This window comes from Pelodiscus sinensis, chromosome 13, assembly GCF_052426305.1.
Source record: "Pelodiscus sinensis isolate ZL-2025 chromosome 13, ASM5242630v1, whole genome shotgun sequence".
NCBI lineage: Eukaryota > Metazoa > Chordata > Testudines > Trionychidae > Pelodiscus > Pelodiscus sinensis.
Window position 1 is genome coordinate 22,994,420 of NC_143064.1, and position 16,874 is coordinate 23,011,293.

At 44.9% G+C, this 16,874-nt stretch overlaps 1 protein-coding gene across 3 annotated transcripts in view; it reads right to left on the reverse strand.

Annotated features, from left to right (window-relative positions):
- ATP7A (ATPase copper transporting alpha) overlaps window positions 1-16,874 on the reverse strand; it is a 65,482-nt gene that overhangs the window by 38,415 nt on the left and 10,193 nt on the right. The gene's annotated exons all lie outside the window — the stretch shown is intronic.

Genomic DNA, 16,874 nt, shown 5'->3' on the forward strand with positions numbered 1-16,874 from the left:
AGAGCTCTGCCCCAGTGGGATCAACTGGGGGGAGGAGCCAGCTGCCCTCCTGTCCCTTGTGGCCTAGCCAAGCGACTGGGCAAACCTGAGTCAGAATTGTCCCCAACTGCAGGGGAAGGTGTGGCTGGGTGCCTGGGAGCAGCCCTGCACTGGGGGCGGAGGGGGCTGAGACTTGCCCTGCTTGGGGGCCAGGGTGCTGAGAGCCTGGGAGCTCCAGACTGCGAGCTGCCCTGCACTGCGTGAGAGGGGGCCACTGGGAGCTGTCCTGGCTGGGGGCATGGTCAGTGCTCTGGAGAACAATCCCAAAGAGACTTCTGTGACCATGCCCCGTCAAAAGGATTTCTTGAACTGACAGACAGACACACACAGACAGACAAACTCTCTAAAATACATAGTAGAATAAGTCTTCAGGAAGAAAAGAGTTCATATATTTATAACTTGCTCTGTACTATAGCCAAGAAAATTTAATTTCATGCATCAGCTATGAATCATTAGCGTTCTACCTCCAAGCAAAAACACCAATAAGATGTGTCTTTTCGTAATGTAAATTACCATGCACTGGTTAAAATATGAAGGAGAGAAAAATATGTGGGAAGTTAATTCTCCCACAGGTACATTTGTTTTATGCATTGTTGTGACACCCACAAGAACAGCGACCAAAGTGGACATAATCCTAAAACATATTTTTGGAAAAGATAAGGGGGCTTTTTTTTTTTTTTACATGTCCTTGATACTCCTCTTCTTACTGCCACCTAGCAGGATGTTGAATTCATTTCTATTTCCATAAATGCTAAAATGTATTGAACCAAGTAACTAATGGAAAGTAATTAAAACTGAATTTTCAAGCTTGATAATTAAATTGGGAGAAGTAAACAAAAGCAGAATCTGAGGCAAAATATTTAGATTATGCAAGCAGTTGGAAAAAATAAGTCTCAGAAAAAAAGCTTTGAAACCAGAAGAAAAAGGGGGAGGAATTTATATCTTTTATAAATTAAAGTTGCAGACATCTGACTAGGAAACAGTATGGCTGTGTCTACACTGGCCCCTTCTTCGGAAGAAGCATGCTAATTTCTAACTTTCGAATAGGGAAATCCGTGGGGGATTTAAATATCCCCCGCGGGATTTAAATAAACATGGCTGACGCTTTTTTTCCGGCTTGGGGAAAAGCCGGAAAAGAGCATCCCGACTGGCGCGATCCTCCAGAATAAAGCCCTTTTCCGGAGGATCTCTTATTCCTACTTTCAATACCAGTAAGAGAGGGTTACTCACTTTTGCAGTAACAGAGATTCTTCAAGTTGGTTGTCCCAGTGGGTACCCCACCTTAGGTGTTTGGGCACCACTGTGTGCCTAGTTGGAGATGCCCTCCAGCAGGCTGTGCATGCGGAGCAGACAGCACATTCCCTTTGTTCCTTTCCTGCCCCAGAAGAAATGACCGATGTCTGAAGCAAAAGGGAGGAAGGGTGGATGCTGAAGCACCCACAGGGACAACCATCTCGAGGAACCTCCATTACTGCAAAAGGTGAGTAAACCTCTCTTCTTCTTTGAGGAGTGTCCCAGTGGGCAGGGCTTGCTTGAGCCATACCTGCGTCCCGGACAGCGGGTGCGCGACGCATGTGCAGCTCCGCCTCCAGGCGCACAGTTCATGTGTGGGCCCGCCCCTCCCGGTGCACTGCGCTCCTTACAGCTGCAATCGGGTGCATGGCACCTGACTGCAGCTCTAAGGGGCGCCGTGTGGCCCCCGGCCCTGGATGCGTGGCACCTGATGGCAGCTCTAAGGGGTGCCACACAGCTGGGTGCGCGGCGCCCCTTACAGCTGTCATCAGGCGACCCCCATAGCTTGGCGCCCCGGGCAGCTGCCCGGCTAGCCCCTCCGCCCCCGCCTGTGGGTGCTACACCTTAAGTGACTATAGAGCAGTACCCATGATTGGAGGCGGGTGCTTTGGCTAGTCAGTATTCTGGACTGTGGCCAGGACAAGTTGCCTGAAACTAGTGGACGGATAAGTGTCAAGAGCAAATGTCTGACAAACATATGGGCAGAGGATGATAGAAGGGTACTATATGCTGGCGAAATAACTGACAGGAATGAGGTTGTTTTAAGTGAAGAAGTATCATCAGACTCTTGACCTGACCATCAAAATGTTTTCTCAAAGTTGAAGGCTGGAGAGTAGAGGGCTGGTCAGGGGTCTGCCTCTGTCACGTTTGGTGTTGCCTCCTCTTATTGTCGAAATCCCTCTGAGTTTGAGTAAAAGGCAAAGGTTTGTAGCACTGTGTAAAATATCTTTCCTGTTTGTGTTTTCATGCAGGGATATGGATACCGAGTGTCTTTAATGTGGCCCGGGAGTGACATGTTGGTGGTGTCTGCAAACAATTTGGAGCCCTGGAAAGGAAGGTCTTCAACCATGGGCTGTACTTCATGAGGAAAACTGGAAAGATGAAGCCATGTTAACTTCATCACAACAGCCGTCACAATGGACCAAGATGCAGTGTTGGAGGCATCTAATGCAGCCTGCAATGCTGAGAGAGAAATCAGGGTGCCCTCGCTTATACTGGCCCTGAACTGTTCCTTTTTGTCATTGGGAAGACTGTCAATAAAATGTGATAGTTGCTCCATAATATGATATGCAGGGCTCGCCGAACCACGACGAGCCCCACTCACCAGCCGCGCTGTCCGGCGTTCTGCGCATGCTCAGATCGCCCGAATCCGGCTCTTCCGGGTTGCAATCTACTCGCCATGGGTGAGTAGATTGCATTATTTGTCAAGCCCTGATGATATGTACATTTCGCAAGCACTGCAGTATAATCAGATATGAAGAGCTGTAAAGGTGCAGAGGAGTACGCTTTCCTGCCCATTAGGTCTAGATACTTCCACTTCTTGACATAGGGTATGGTTCTCACTGCACTCTGTTTCCCCCTCTGGTTAACTGGGTCTATAACTAAAGAATTAGGGGACGGGTGGGAAAACAAGCAATTGGCATCCTGTGGTGCAATACAGTATTTACGGTCACATCTTTTGCAGACCAGTGGGACTGTTGCTCGTGTCTCTCAGATCACCTTGGCAGGATCCATAAGCACTGAGTCCATTGGTAGGGCCAACTTGGCAGATGGGGAGGCATGTAAGATACTGCTTAGTTTATGTTGAATTTTGGGGAGACTCACTAGGCAGACCTCCAGAACATCAGCCACCATCTTGTATAGCTCCTGGAATGATTGAGAGATCTCTCACTGTGGAAGGCGGGAGCATCAAAATATCATTGGGAAGGACAATGATATGTGCTTTGGAGGATGAGAAAACACAGAAGAGTCCTCATCACTTGAGGCTGGCTCATCTTCCTCCTGGTAAGATGACATGTCCAGGGAGGGCAAGGAGATGACCCTACATGGTGTGGATGGAGATGGTTAAGGCTGCACCGGTTGTGGCTGCTGCGCTCAGTATAGTACCCAGAGGTACCAGTTGGCTGGTAGTGGCACAGGAGGAGGCAGCCATTGAGGTGGTTGCCATTGCAGTGGTGGCTGTTGCTGCTGCTGCAGGTGCTCTGAAGAGGAGTGGTCTGGGTACAGATCAAGGGCTCATCATCCTCATCACTCAAGAGTGGCGATATCGACCCTGCAGGAGTGGAAAGCGTGAACTTGCCTGACATGAGTGTACCGTCGGTGCCGAACAACGGTGTTGTGGGCACTGAAGTTACTCTGAGCTCCTCTGTAGTAATAAGAGGGAGCAGTGCTGGGTCACCAATGTTGGTGGCAGCCTGGAGGATGTTATCGCAGCAATTGGCAGTGCTGGATGGAAGGCTGTCAGTTTCGCATGTTTGTGCCTCTTCAGTGCTAGAGGTGGCATAGGTGCCAACGGTGACGAATGAGACTTGACTTTCTTCAGTGCCGACTCTGCCTCAGCAGAGGCTGATTCGGCCTTTGCTGGCACCGAGACGGGTTTGGATGGTGCTGGTGGGGCACTGATTTAGACAGACTTCTCTGGAGCCCTGGAACCCATCTTGGTGAGGTCCTTGGAACCTCAGGAGCTGTCGGTGCCTGATGGTCCTGGTACATCCCTGTCCAGAGCCCTGGTCAAGGTCAGCGCAGGGGGTATTTTGGGTGCTTGCCCCTGTTTTTTTGAAGGGGATTCATCTTTACTTGAGTGAGATCTCTTCCTGGGTTGCTCTGAGGAAGAGTCTCTGTGTTGTACTTAAAAGTACTGCACTGGCTCTTTTCAGGGAGATAAGGCAGAACGCCACATATATTGGTAATAGGTATAGCCAGGGCTCAACAAACCACTGAATCTACTTGTACATGGCAAGTAGATTTCAGCCGGTCACTCCTTGAGCCCCATTCACCGGCTCTTCACGCATGCGCAGTGCCAGTCTGGTGCATGCGCAGTGCTGGCGAGTAGCTCTCGCCAGGGTTTGTCAAGCCCTGGGTATAGCAATCAACACTTATCATATGCATATGATATATTACACACACCCACACCCAAAAGAGCACACTCCTTCTTCTTGTTACCAATAGTTGCTCCCCCTAACTGAACTGGCCAGGTGAGATACATGGGGGAGAGGCGGAGCCAGGCTTCTGCATATCTGGATCCGTGCTCCGATGTTAAGATGACAAAAACCCAGGGTTCTTCTGCAAGATACCTTTGATTTATAACAACACCCCTCTCATGCATATCTATCATCTTATGCATATGCAAAATCTGTGAGAGTCATCATATGCATATGCAGGTAGTCTTCTGTGGCTCCTTCTTCTGGGGGTTGTCTCAATGCTGCCACATTCACCTTCAAAGGCCATTCTCTTTACCTTACTCATATTTAGGGACTATTCTAGGAAGATTTAATACAGTAGACTTCTGATAATCTGGAATCTATGGGACCTAGGTGGTGCCAGATTATCAGATATGCCGGAGTATCAGGAGGTACTATAAGCTGGTTATGTATATACTGTACACAGTATATACTGTATATAAAGTGTTCTTAACCCTTTTTATTGTACATACTGTATACAGTATACTGTAATGTTTTAGTTTTTTTAACCCTTTTCGCTCAGTTCAGCTGCAGCCGCTGTTACCTTGTGACTCATTTTTTGCCGAAGCTCACTCACTAGGCTCTTGCCATTTTGATGCCGGACTATCAGGAGTGCCAGACTATTGGATGCCGGACTATTAGAGTTTTACTGTACAAAGTTTCTATGTTTTATGAAAAAGGTACAGAGTTTCCATGTAAAAGGACTTGATACAAAGTTAAAAACTTAATACAGAGATCTATGATTAATACAGATCTATGATTAATATGTGAAGAACAAGTCATGCCAAACTAATCTGATAGCTTTCTTTGATAAGATAACGAGCCTTGTGGATAAGGGAGAAGCGGTGGATGTCATATACCTAGACTTTAGTAAGGCATTTGATACGGTCTCGCATGATATTCTTATTGATAAACTAGGCAAATATAACTTAGATAGGGCCACGATAAGGTGGGTGCATAATTGGCTGGATAACCGTAGTCAGAGAGTTGTTGTTAACGGTTCTAAATCCTGCTGGAAAGGGATAACAAGTGGAGTTCCTCAAGGGTCTGTTTTGGGACCCGTACTGTTCAATATCTTCATCAATGATGTAGATATTGGGATAGAGAGTACGCTTATTAAGTTTGCAGATGATACCAAACTGGGTGGGGTTGCGACTTCTTTGGAGGATAAGGACATAATTCAAAATGACCTTAGCAAGTTAGAGAAATGGTCAGAGGTAAACAGGATGAGGTTTAATAAAGAGAAATGCAAAGTGCTCCACTTAGGAAGGAACAATCAGTTCCATACATACAAGATGGGAAGCGACTGTCTAGGAAGGAGCATGGCGGAAAGGGATCTAGGGGTCATAGTGGACCACAAGTTGAATATGAGTCAACAGTGTGATGCTGTTGCAAAAAAAGCAAATATGATTCTAGGTTGTATCAACAGGTGTGTTGTAAGCAGAACTCGTGAAGTCATTCTGCCGCTCTACTCTGCACTAGTTAGGCCTCAGCTGGAGTACTGTGTCCAGTTCTGGGCGCCACATTTCAAGAAAGATGTGGAGAAATTGGAAAGGGTACAGAGAAGAGCGACAAGAATGATTAAAGGTTTAGAGAACATGACCTATGAAGCCAGGTTTCATGAACTGGGCTTGTTTAGTTTGGAAAAAAGAAGATTAAGGGGGGACATGATAGCGGTTTTCAAATATCTAAAAGGGTGTCACAAGGAGGAAGGAGAAAATTTGTTCCTCTTGGTTTCTGAGGATAATGGGCTTAAAGTGCAGCAGGGGAGGTTTAGATTGGACATTAGGAAAAAAATTCCTAACTGTCAGGGTGGTCAAATATTGAATAAATTGCCAAGGGAGGTGGTGGAATCTCCCTCTCTGGAGATATTTAAGAACAGGTTAGATAGACAGCTGTCAGGGATGGTGTAGACGGAGCTTGGTCCTGCCTTGAGGGCGGGGGGCTGGACTCGATGACCTCTTGAGGTCCCTTCCAGTCCTATTATTCTATGATTCTATACAGCCGCTCCCCAAGTTGCGAACGGTCGAGTTACAACCATTCGCACTTACAACCAAAGCTCCCATGGAGCGGTCGTGAAGGCGATCCCCAAGTTACGAACGCGACCCGCACTTATGAACAGCACGGTTGCATGTAACTCAGTGGGGTCCGAGTTACGAACAGATCGAGTTACGGCCAAGTGTTTGGTCCGTAACTCATTCGTAACTTGGAGAGAGGCTGTACAGAGAGGTATCTACATCTGGTGCTGGAGGCCGCTGGAGTTGTCTTCTCAGACATAGCTCGGAGAGGGCTAACAAAGTGGGGTAGAGGGCTCCAGATCCGAAGCTGTCTTCACCATGTTTTCAGGGGAAAGGACTTTAAGCTAGAGCTCCTTTGCTGGCCGTTAGCTGCTTGCCGTTAGCTGCTTTCAGTATTAGCACTGGGCAGTGGCGTGTGCCTGTCCCAGGCACCGGACACACTGTGAGTGCCTGTTGGAGACAGAAATTGAAAGCCTGCACGACAGGCAGCATTTGAATCTTAGGGAAATAGGCAACCCAGGAAGCAAAGAATTAGCTCACGGATCCAGGCGGCTCTTACTACATTTAAAATGAAGAGCCACAGTGGTCCTGACTCTGTCCTGGCTCCGGCCGGTCCAGGACCTACCCCCGCTACAGTTCTGCAGTTTAAATGTAGTAAGAGCAAGTTGTCTGTGCACGCAGCTCCTACTACATTTAAAATGCAAAGCCACAGCAGATGATGTTCTTGGATTGGCATAAGCCAGGACACAGTCCTTCCCTTACTGACTAATCATGTAGTCAATACAAATGTTGTCGACTACACAAGTAGTCTATTACCTGCTTCTTAACATTCTTATTCTGAAGCCTAAATGCTTAATAATGAGATGAAAGTGAGTGACACTTTGGTCAAATTAGCATCCATTTCAACAAACTAAGAATCTATGTTTTTCCTCAAAATATTTCAAACTGTAAATTCAAAAGTCTGTCTCTCTCAACAAAAACCAGTTCAGTAAAAGATAGTACCTCACCTCACCCACCTTGTCTCACTACAGAGCCTGTCTGTCAGGCAGCTACTATTGAGTGGAAGATGAGTAAATGGGATGAAAATTCAATTCTGAAGAAGTACGAATGGCTGTATTCATACAGCTCTCTGGACACAATCATGACAAATACAAGACTCTTAGTTTCCTTCTTTTACTACAGTAATTAGTGGTTTTCGGCTTCATAAACACAATACTAAACAAATTAACTTTAAGGAATATGGGCATTTCTTAATTTAATTATTTTATTTAATAAAACTTGAAGTTTTAACAACTATTTTACTCCTGACTGTTGCCTCCAAATGCTTTTTTCAGGTCAACCACTGGAATGTTTCTACCATTTTATAGTCCCATTGGCACTAGGGATGTTAAAAAAAAAGATTAATTTTGGTAAACATATAACTGTTAAATTTTTTAGTGGTTAAACATTTACACAGAGGGGAGCAGGTGCTTGCTTTTAAGCTGGCTCCCCACGAACACCAGCTCCCAGAGAGGCAGGAGCGGGGGGGTGGCGGAGCGGAGGCAGGTGGCTCTGGAGTCAGTACCTGCAGAAAGCAGGCTTGAAAGCAAGCTTCTTGAATGTACTGACCCCTGCCTGCCTGCCCCTCCCCCCACACACATAATTGCTGTCTCTAACAGAGGCAGCAGTGTGTGTGGGGGAGGGGGAATAGTGCTCTACAGGAGCTGGTGCTTAGTGGAGGGGAGATTAGTTTAAAAGCCAGTTCCCTTTGTGTACCAGCTCCAGCTTGCCACCCTTTCCCCTGCGGCCTCTAATGCAAAGGTAGAAAGGGGGGAGGTGCATGTACTATTAGGATTAACCAATGAGCCCAGGCCTCTTGTTTAATTGTGTAAACGTGTACATGCTAACATCCCTAGCTGACACCCTGAAGGAAAATTCAGACAGACATTCTACTTTCCATATAATTCTCCTGCTGTACAGTGTAACCTGTTTTAAGTGACCACCGAAGTCACTGGTAGTACAGTAAAAGCTGTGTTATCTTGTAGTTTACAAACCAGAAAGTTATATTAACCCACATTTCTGATATTTCCCCCAATACAAATCTTCAGTCTAATAATGGGAACTAGGCTACTGCCTAGGGCATTATGAAGTTGCACATTCTACACTCTATTTTTATGCAAAAAGAGGCAGAAAACAAGCGGATACCAGAGATTTATTTTTTTTAAAAGTAGCTTCTAAGATGTGTCAGAGTCATTTACATATTCAGCGGGGCGGAGTGACTGGATGGCTCTGGCTGGGGAACCCCAGCACAGCAGGGCTGCTAGCAGTCAGGTGGTCCCAGACAGGGAACTGAGGAACACTCTGTGGCAGCAGGGCCAGCAGCAGCTAACAGTCCCACCAGGAACCCCAGGAGACCCTGAGGCAGCAGGGTGGACAGCCTGGGCCAGAGCCCAGGAACAGTGCAGCCAGCAGAGAAGCATTGACAACCCCTAGTCCAGCAAACTCCCTGGCTCAGGACAGCTCAAGTCCAGAGGGCGCTGGACCAGGGAGGTCTAACCTGTATAACTCTTAGTTAACTGTAAAATTGATTAACCAGCACCCTGCATTCCCCCAACAAGCCAGATAAAGCTTTTACTGTAATTGGCTTCTTCATAAAGATGGTCTTTTAATGACGGGGCAGAACTGTACTCAAGTCACTCCCAGTTCAATAATCCTTCCCTATTCATATTCTGGAGAATGCTTACATGCACTCTTGATCATTCTCCTGAATTCAAATGGATTGAAACATGTGCATAACGGATCTCTTACATCAGGGCCAATGTTTGTGGCTATTCCACAACAGCCTGCAGAAAGGAGATGGCCTAATTAGCAGAGGAGCATCGCTAGTACAAATTCCATTTTTTTCTCTCTTCCTTCCTCTTTATATTATGTCTAGAAAATTTTGCATGGGGAAAGTAGGATCTTTAAAAGTTCATCTGCACCTGATGCTTGTTACCCAAATTCAGAACCCTGTTTGTTATTCAACAAATTATTTCAGTAAAGATTAATTATTTCTACAACAAAGAGAGAAAAAGGACTTCAGGTGAAGAATAAGCAGCAGCTGCACATGAATTCAAATAAAATGCCCTTTTCATTCAAACACGCTCAGTAATAAAAAATAAATAAAAAAAAGAATGGCCATACTGGGTCAGACCAAAAGTCCATGTAGCCTAGAATCTTATCTATATGCTTATGGGTAGAAATTTTCTTTACTTTTTACCTCGATAACAGTGATTAAAATAGCTCCCTGGAATCTCCAGTAATGTAAATAAATTCTGTAAGATATTAATACAGCTTGACATTTTTATTATTGACGTTACAATTAGCTTACAACACACCTTGCTTCTCTCTCTGCCCTTATCTTCTCCAATACACTCCCTTTATGGCTCATTTCTACACACCCTTTGTATCTCAAGAACTCCTGACGTGAGGGGTATTTCCAAAATGGCCTTTTCACTAAGGTTGTATCAGTCTCCTTCAAAAATTTTTTTAAAACCCTCTGTCCTGTGACACGCTCCGAACACAATAATCCCCACTACTCGGTCTTCATTTTTGCATTGTTCTGTACTATAATAGTGTGCATTATTGGACAAGGCAAGCTACCTTTTATTTGCTTGGCATAGGGCCCTCTGCCTCCCAATTGTATAATGTTTTTTATAATTATATACATAATAACCGTCACCCAAAAAGTTAATGGCATGAAAAACTCTTCATGTAAAGGAATTAATATAATGCCTTTTTAAAGAGTGAAACAAAGTAATAATGAAATGCCAGCACATAAGCCAGCACACACAAAGCAATTCAAGTGTGGCAAGGAGTTCCCAGTCACTAGGCAATTACCCTCCCTTCTCGCCCTCCCACTGGTGACCCTGGCTGAGTGCCCTCCATCACAACTGAAATAAGTGAGAAATGAAACCCGCATGCTTCAGATTTGGGAGTAAAGTGACTAGAACCTGGCAACAGACTCAATCCAACTCCTCTCGAAAACAATGGGGATGTTTCTAGCACTCTGCTATAATTAGTTAAAAAAACCTCTCTGTTTAAAGATTAACTTTTTCCTATGTGCTCTAAACCCTACGGCTGTGTCTACATTGGCACCCTTTTCCGGAAAAGGGATGCTAATGAGACAAGTCGGAATTGCAAATGCCGCGGGGGATTTAAATATCCCCCGCGGCATTTGCATGAACATGGCTGCCGCTTTTTTCCGGCTCGGGGCTTTGCCGGGGAAAAGCACCAGTCTAGATGGGATCTTTCGGAAAATAAAGCCTTTTCCGGAAGATCCCTTATTCCTCTTAAAATCAGGAATAAGGGATCTTCCGGAAAAGGCTTTATTTTCCGAAAGATCCCGTCTAGACTGGCGCTTTTCCCCGGCAAAGCCCCGAGCCGAAAAAAAGCGGCAGCCATGTTCATGCAAATGCCGCGGGGGATATTTAAATCCCCCACAGCATTTGCAATTCCGACTTGTCTCATTAGCATCCCTTTTCCGGAAAAGGGTGCCAATGTAGACACAGCCTACACGTGTACTCGGGCTGCCTTGTAATTTTTGTTAATGCAGAGCTCAGGTTGCCGGGTAGTACCTTATGCCCACCCAGAATGTCAGATTTAACATTCAAAAAACCAGGAAACACACAGAATTATGGTATTTTCCAAGACAACCTTAATTCTGATCTCTCTGACAAATGTTCCAGCACACCCTTAACACACACTTGCATTCTGCCTTTGCAACTATAGTAGAACATTCAGGGAAAAGGTATGTGACCACTGGACACAATCAAATACCTTCTCTTTGCAAAAGACAAAACTCGTGCTTGGTGAAATGAACTGAACAGGAACCAACTACACTTGCCTGAAAGTCAAACATTTAGCCCACAAAAATAACACACCTATTAAATTTTGCAAAGCCTTAACTACCCTTTAAAACATCTTCACCCTTATGTACTGGATGCCATTTAATACTATACTTGTCATTAAACTCACCAAGCAATCTTATTTGTGACCTTGCTGCTGATAAACCCCAGGATAAGTGCACTGCTGCTGTTACAACCTACAAAACTCTCTGAAAAAAGGCATGCTAATTTTTCAAGGAATACATGCATCTTCTGACTTTGATCACCTAAATGGGGGAGCAGAGATAGGGGATTCAGATTCTTCCTCCCAAAGGAGCAGAGACCTCAGATCACATGATCTAGCACGATCACAACTATGCCAAGCTCCACCCCCTACCACTCAATACAGCTATAGAACAGAGTGAACACAGCAGGAGTGATTACCAGTACAGTAGACTTCCAATAATCCGGCACCTTTGGAACCCAGGGGGTGCTGGATTATCAAATATGCCGGAGTATCAGAAGGTATTCCGGCAGGGGGGCTGTGACGGGTCTGGGAGGGAGGGGGAGTTGGCAGGTGAGGGGCGGCGCTGCGGGACCAACCCGGCAGCACCCCTGCAGCTCTGCCCCACGGCTTCCCAAAGGCAACCGCTGCTGAAACTGATGAGCAGCAGACTTGGGGAAGCGGTGGGCCGAGCAGCTGGGGTGCTGCCGGGTTGGTCCCACAGTGCTGCCCCTCGCCCCCCTGCTCGGCGCCCGGCAGCACCCCAGCTGCTTTGATCTGCAGCTTCCCCAAGTCAGATTCAGCAGCGGCAGACTTGGGGAAGCGGCGCAGAGCAGAGCAGCTGGGGTGCTGCCGGGCACCGAGCAGGGGAGCGAGGGGCGGCACTGTGGGACCTACCCGGCAGCACCCCAGCTGCTCTGCTCCGCACCGCTTTCCCAAGTCCACCACTGGTCAGTTTCAGCAGTGGCAGCAGCGGACTTGGGGAAGCGGCGCGAAGCAGCTCCAATTGTCCAGCTGGCCGGAGCACTTCCAGGTTCCAGTTGGTGCCGGACTATTGGGAGTGCCAGACAATTGGAGTTTTACTGTAATTCTAAACAGCTTTTCCCAGGTCCAGAGACAGGATAAAGGACTCACTGACAGGTATCTTAACTTTTCATTTCCTGGTTTTCAGAGGTTCAGTTTTATTGAAAAGGACAATCTGGAAGCACAGGAGACACCAAAAGGTATCTTAGACTCACGAAGACAGAAAACAAAAAAGAACAACAAACAGGACTGTGTAGCACTTTAAAGACTAACAAGATGGTTTAATAGGTGATGAGCTTTCGTGGGCCAGACCCACTTCCTCAGATCAAATAGTGGAAGAAAATTGTCACAACCATATATACCAAAGGATACAATTTAAAAAAATGAACACATATGAAAAGGACAAATCAAATTTCAGAACAGAAGAGCGATGGGATGGGGAGGAAGTAAATGTCTGTGAGCTAATGATATTAGAGGTGATAATTGGGGAAGCTATCTTTGTAATGGGTAATATAATTAGCGTCTTTATTCAAATTTGAGTGTAAAGTAAAGAACAAAACACTTTTCTGTATTTCAGTTACAATTTCCTTTGAAAACTACTGCTAGAGATTTTTCATCTGTGGTCCACAGATCCCATGGGGTCTTTATACTATGTCTAAGATTTGCAAAGGGACCCATACCTCTATTCAAAGATTTTTAGGGGTCCATAAATGAAAAAAGTTAAAAATCCACTGATATATAGATTCAAATTATTATTAAAATACTTCAAGCTATAAGCTAGGGTTTTGCCAAACTTTTATTTCAGTTTTAACAAAACAGAATGGTAAATCAGATCTGAATTTGTCCATAATTTACAAATAGCTCAGTAGGGATATGAACGTGTAGTCGTGTACACAATTAACTGATGAATGAGGGCTCATTGCTTAATCTTAACAGCTACACACAGCCTCCCTTCCCCATTGCTCCTGTATCCGAGGCAGAGGGGGAAGGGGAAGTAGCTGGCTTTTAAACCAGGTTCCCATGGAGCCAACTGTCTCCCCTCCCCAGGATACAGAGGCAGTGGGGGCGGGGATAGGCAGGAGACAGCATGCACAGAACTGCCTCCCCCACTGCACTGATGCCTGTAATTGAATAGTTGTGTAACTGCATCAAATTTTAGTGGTTACAAAATATATGTCTGTAGATACAAGCAAACTAGCAGTACTACTTTAATGCTTTATATAGTATGTTAATTAGTAAAACTATTACATACAACTAATTTGGTGAGCACCTTTATTGATAATATGGGTGGATATATTTTCAGATGAATATTCAAACAAAAAAACCTCTCATTTGGGCTACGTCTAGACTGCAAGCCTCTTTCGAAAGAGAGCATCTAGACTGCAACCTCTTCTTTGGAAAAAGTGAGCCACTTTTTCGAAAGAGAGCACTTCGGCAGTCTGGATGCTCTCTTTCGAAAAAGTCCTGTTTGCATTCAAGAATGCCTTTTTTTGAAAGAGCACTTTAGAAAAAAGGCGTTCTTCCTTGTGAAATGAGGAGTACCGCCATCGAAAGAAAAATTTAATTTCGAAAGAACGCAGCTGTAATCTAGACGTAGGTGAAGTTTTTTCGAAAAAATGTTACTTTTGTCGAAAAAACTGTGCAGTCTAGACACAGCCTTGGGGTCATCCAAAATTAGTCATGATTTTGGGTTAAATTTAGCAAATAGAGTCAGCTAAAAAAAAAAAACCCGAAAGTCAATAAAGTTTTAATTTCAAAACTCAGTTCAAAATTTTACTTGATTTATTGAAAAAAGCTGAAGAATAAACAAAATAAAGAATAAAAAATATCCAAAAATAGAAAAAAAACAAAACTTTTTTCTAGTTGAACTTGTTCAACCCAAAAAATATCTTAGATCTTAAAAGTCTGTAAAAAAATATTAAAATGCTGAAAATACATCACAATAAGAACATAACATAACCTAAGAACATAAGAATGGCTGTACTGGGTCAGACCAAAGGTCCATCTAGCCCAGCAGCCTGTCTGCCGACAGTGGCCAGCACCAGGTGCCCCAGAGAGGATGGACCAAAGACAATGATCAAGCGATTTGTCTTGTGCCATCCATCTCCAGCCTCCGACAAACAGAGGCCAGGGACACTATTCCTAATAGCCTTTTACGGACCTAACCTCCATGAATTTATCTAGCTTCTCTTTAACACTGTTATAGTCCTAGACTTCACAGCCTCCTCTGGCAAGGAGTTCCACAGGTTGACTATGTGTGAAGATAACTTTATTAGTTTTAAACCTGCTACCCATTAATTTAATTTGGTGTCCTCAAGTCCTTATATTATGGGACCTAATGAATAACTTTTCTTTATTCACCCTCTCCACACTACTCGATACTATATACCTCTATCATATCCCCCCCTCAGTCTCCTCTTTTCCAAACTAAAAAGTCCCAGTCGCTTTAGCCTCTCTTCATGTGGGACCTGTTCCAAACCCCTAATCATTTTAGTTGCCCTTTTCTGAACCCTTTCCAAGGCCAAAATATCTTTTTTGAGATGAGGAGACCACATCTGTACACAGTATTCAAGATGTGGGCGTACCACAGTTTTATACAGGGGCAGTAAGATATTCTATGTCTTATTTTCTATCCCTTTCTTAATAACTCCTAACATTCTATTTGCCTTTTTGACAGCCGCAGCATACCGTGTGGACGTTTCTACGATAACTCCAAGATCTCTTTCCTGATTTGTCGTAGCCAAATTAGCCCCCATCATACTATATGTATAGCTGGGGTTATATTTTCCAACGTGCATTACTTTACACTTATCCACATTAAACTTCATTTGCCATTTAGTTGCCCAATCACTTAGTTTTGTGAGATCTTTTTGAAGTTCTTCAAGAGCCTGTTTCTGTCTTGACTACCTTGAACAGTTTAGTATCATCTGCAAACTTTACTACCTCACTGCTTGCCCCTTTCTCTAGATCATTTATGAATAAGTTGAATAGGATGGTCTTAGGACTGACCCTTGCGGGACACCACTAGTTACCCCTCTCCATTCTGAAAATTTACCATTTATTCCTATCCTTTGTTTCCTGTCTTTTAACCAGTTCTCAATCCATGAAAGGACAATCCCTCTTATCCCAGGATAATGTAATTTACACAAGAGCCTTTGGTGAGGGACTTTGTCAAAGGCTTTCTGAAAATCTAAGTATACTATATCTACCGGATCCCCCTTGTCCACGTTTGTTAACACTATCAGTTCTTGAAAAGCAAGAGTTACTTGCACAGTATAGAATTGTTACATGTACATTCATATTAATAGCTGAGATCACAGATTAATACTAATCTGATTGTTAATCCTTGTACTTAATATCTCAGATAAGGATAGAATATATGACAAACCAAATAAATAAGTAACAGAAAAAGAGGAAGCAAGTTCTAATAGTTAAACACATGATAAAGTCAGAAGATTTATGTTCTATTCTGGGATTTGCCATCGATTTCTTGTGTGGCAGGTCAGTCAGCATTTCCCTGTCTGTAAAGAGGTGAAAAAGAAATATAGTGGAGCTTTCTCACTTTATCCGGATGCTGCAAATCCTACTATAGGTAGACCCCTGTGCAGGTGGACAAATTGTATCTGCATCCAATCTGCATATATCCACATTGGGGATGTTAGATATTGGTTATTTTAGTAATCATGTAAGCCACAACAATTTTTAGCGGTTACACAGTTACTAAAATGCTCCCTGGGAGTGGTACCAGCAGCCAGTGTGCTCGGGGCTCCCTGTCCCACTCCCAAGGAATCCTCTGCCACCCCACGCTGCTCTCTCTGATATAGAGGGAGAAGCGCAGGTTGGGAGGCAGAGTTGGTCTGTGAGGGGAGCTGATTTAAAACTCCTGCAAGGTGAGCTGCCATCCCCCAAGCTCTCTACAAACAGAGGCTGCTTCAGCATCCCGCCTGCCCCTCCTCCGTTCTGCTGCCTCTTAATACTAAGGCAGCAGTGGGGGCGAGGAGGGGAGGCAGCAGGGGGAGGCAGGCGGCTTCGCAGGAACCAGCATGCGCAGAGAGCCAGCTTAAAAACCAGCTCCCCATGGACACCGATTCCTGCCTCTCCTTACCCTACCCTTGCTGCCCCTAATACAGGCTTGCTGCCCAGACTTATTGTTTAAATGTCTACACTAGCGTCCCTAATTGATACCCAAGGAGGTATGTATTTGCAGATATCCACAGAACTGTAGGGCTATATACCAGGGGTCAGAATGTGGCTCTGAAGCACATCCCCTGCCAAGTCCAGTTGGGGAGAGATGCCATGGGTATCTGTGGAGAGTCTGCATGGAGTCGTGGACCTTCCACCAGCACTTGACCAGGGGAGAACAGTTGGGGGCTGCTTTCAGTCCCCTCACTTACCCCAAGCCCAGGGCAGTTGGAGGATCCACATCACAGTTCCTCACAGCTGCCCACCCATTACTGTCAGACCCTGAACAGAT